This window comes from Seriola lalandi, unplaced genomic scaffold, assembly GCF_002814215.2.
Source record: "Seriola lalandi dorsalis isolate HSWRI2012SDOR001 ecotype SW California unplaced genomic scaffold, Sedor1 jcf7180002054691, whole genome shotgun sequence".
Lineage (NCBI taxonomy): Eukaryota > Metazoa > Chordata > Actinopteri > Carangiformes > Carangidae > Seriola > Seriola lalandi.
The window spans coordinates 124,801-128,430 of record NW_019525244.1 but is presented as its reverse complement, the minus strand read 5'-3'; positions in this window follow the sequence as shown (position 1 = coordinate 128,430).

Genomic DNA, 3,630 nt, shown 5'->3' with positions numbered 1-3,630 from the left:
CCAAATAGCAGAGGATGGTTTCGATCCATCGACCTCTGGGTTATGGGCCCAGCACGCTTCCGCTGCGCCACTCTGCTGCTAACCGTTGACTAATGGAGGTTGAAGAAACTTTCTCTGACTTAAAATTAATGTCTTGTCCATAAGCACCATTGGCTGTACGCTAAATCCAGTGAACGTGCTGAAGTTAGGACCAGGTTGGCAAATCATCTTTGTAGCTTAATCTGCAGGGAACACTGCAGAAGGAGTTCCCCTGAAACCAAAGTTGTAGTCAAAGTCTGTTATGGAACGAAAATCGTTAGATGTTGGATTCATAGGATCGAGACTCCATGGATGCCAAATAGCAGAGGATGTTTTCGATCTATGGGTTATGGGCCCAGCACGCTTCCGCTGCGCCACTCTGCTGCTAATCATTGACTAACGGAGGTTGAAGAAACTTTCTCTGACTTCAAATTAATGTCTTGTCCATAAGATTATATGCTACATCAAGTGAACTTGCTAAAGTTAGGACCAAGTCGGAAAAGTATATTTGCAGGTTAATCTTCAGGGAATACTGCAGAAGAAGTTCCCTTGAAACCAAAGTTGTAGTCAAAGTCTGTTATGGAACGAATATCATTAGATGCTGGATTCATAGGTTCGAGACTCCATGGATACCAAATAGCAGAGGATAGTTTCGATCTATCGACCTCTGGGTTATGGGCCCAGCACGCTTCCGCTGCGCCACTCTGCTGTTAGCTAGTGTCCTTTGGAGGTTGAAGCAACTTTCTCTGACTTCAAATGAATTTCTTACATGTAAGCACCATGGGATTATACACTGAATCAAGGGACCTTGCAAAAGTTTGGACCAGATTCGAAAAACATCTTGTTATTTTAATCTGCAGGGAACACCGCAGAAGGAGTTCACCTAAGACCAAAGTTGTAGTCAGAGGCAAGTATGGCACCGATATCATTAGATGCTGGATTCACAGGGTGGAAACTACATGGACGTCAAATAGCAGAGGATGGTTTTGATTCATCCACCTCTGGGTTATGGGCCAAGCATGATTCCGCTGTGCAACTCTGCTCCTAATGATTGTTCGATGGAGGAGCTTTCTCTGACTTCAAAGTAATGTCTTATCTGTAAACACAATCGGACTATACGCTAAATCCAGTGGTATGCTGAAGTTAAGACCGGGTTGGAAAAATATCTTTATATGTTAATCTGCAGGAGGTACTGCAGATGAATTGCAGGGAGACACTGCAGTGTATGTAATGAAATGACATAGGCAGAATAAATTAAGGAGCTCACCTGGAGCCACAGTTTGGTACAGCACCTATATCATCAGGATCTGGATTCATAGGGTGGAGATTCAATGGTTGCCTAATAGCAGAGAACCCATCGACCTCTGGGTTATGGTCCCAGCACTTTTCTGCTCTTAGCCATTGATCTTTGGAGATTGGACCAACTTTCTCTTCAAATTAATGTCTTTTCTGTAAGCACCATTGGACTATATGCTAAATCCAGTGAACTTGCTAAAGTTAAGACCAAGTTGGAAAATAATATTTGCAGGTTAACCTTCAGGGAATACTGCAGAAGAAGTTCCCTTGAAACCAAAGTTGTAGTCAAAGGCTGTTATGGAACTTATATCATCATATGCTGGATTCATAGGGCAGACACTCAATTAACTACAACATACACAACTAGCAAAGCATGTTTTCGATCTATCAACCTCTGGGTTATGGTCCCAGCATGCTTCAGCTGCTCTACTGCAGTCACCTCCACTAGTACGTAGAAGTTTCAACCACTTTCTATGACTCTGAGCTTTGTAATGGTATTATTACAAATTCTATCTCACATAGCAGAAGCCAAAGCTTAAATACAAATGAGAATAGACAGTGGACATGGATTCAAGTGTAATCCTTTAACCAAATTAAAATTTAAGTTTTCTTTTAAAAAGACAATGGAAAAAAATTTCTTCATATTCTTTTTGGTCTATCTCAACTACACTTTACTTGGTTCTTCAATATATTATAATATGAGGATTCTCTGCTGTCTTTTTCTCCCTTTCTCCTTTCATTTCCCTCTCTGTAGTCATTTTCTCATCTATTTAACTGTCTTCCGACCCCACCCCACCCCCTCCCACAGTCTTCCTTCCGTATTTAAATGTAATGATGGTAGTCGTATGCGTTTCTTTGCCCCATTGAACTGCTGATAAGAACCATCAGCAAGTCATTACAGAGAGAGAGGGATGTGAAAATGTCTAACGAAACCCAGGGAGTAAAAAGAAGATAGTTACAGACCAACAGAGAGAATATAAGACAGGTATATGCACTGATACAGACAGATAAAAGATAGAGAAGAGAGAAAGGGAAAGAGAGACAGAAGAAGTCTAATCTACAAAAATGCAGCCACCGGATGAGGAGGTGAATAGTTATCTGTGGAGGACGATGGACGCAGGCTGACAGGAGTAATTGGGGTTTTTGCAGTGACAAACTCCCATTAATACACAGAGCAAACAGAGAGAGACAGAAAGAAGGTGAGAGAATCGGAGACCTTCATTTACATGCTTTAGCGACATCATTCATGTAACATTCATCGGTCTGTGTTGATAGGCTGTTTATTGATGGTCTATGGGGTCCTACTAATCATACTTCAGAAAAGCACTATGCTAATTTTAATGGGCCCACAGAGAGAACGAGGGAGATGGGTAGACATGTCGGGAGGGCATGTGATAGGGTGGGGGTGTTGAGAGAGTGTGAGTGAGAGAAAGTACATTTTCTAAACAGGCCCACCTCACCAAATCCTGTAGATATGAACATATGTAAAATAATATGTATGCCACATTTACTACTGCTATCTGTTCTGCTTCAGGCAGTCCAACACTGACTTACCTCAATAATGTTCAAAGATACAGTAATCAACATTTTCATCCGACATTGTAAAGACATTGAGGAGACGAAAAGATGCAACTTATGTTAAAGGCCTTGGAAATGGAGAGGAAGAAGAAGAAATGGAACAAGAGCTTCAAAATGTCAGAGCATTGTGTAATGGGAAGAAGCCATCAGACAAAAGGATGAATGTTTTCAAGAATAAGAACAAGAACTCAGAAGATTAAAAAGGTTCAGATAAAACTCAAATGCTTTGAACACCACTATGCTGTAAAGGGCCAAGAAAACACATTTTTATGACGCCATAACAGGGAAATTCAGGATATAAAGAAAAGGTTGTAGGATGGAGAAAAAGCCATTGGACAAAAAGTAGAGGCCTTTCAAGAACAAACAGAGGAGCTCAAAAATATTATGGAAGAACTCAAAGGCTTTAAAAGCACCCATAATTTAATGAGCCAAGAAAACACCTCTGTGAGACAACAAACAAAAAGTTGTGTGATGGATTAGAAGAAATAAATGAGTCTTCAACTAGAACTCAAAGAATCTTAACATAAATACAATGTAGTGAAATAAGAATATAAGTCTGCGAAGAAAAAAAACCATGAGGCTTTGAAGAGATCGACAAAAAATTGTGATTAGCAAGTGGCCTTGACAAAAAAAAGATGAGGAGGCTTCCCAGAAATAGGAGCAGGAAGTCAAAAATATTCTCCAAAAACTCAAAGTATTCGAATGCAATTACAGTGCAACAACGCAAGAGATAGAGTC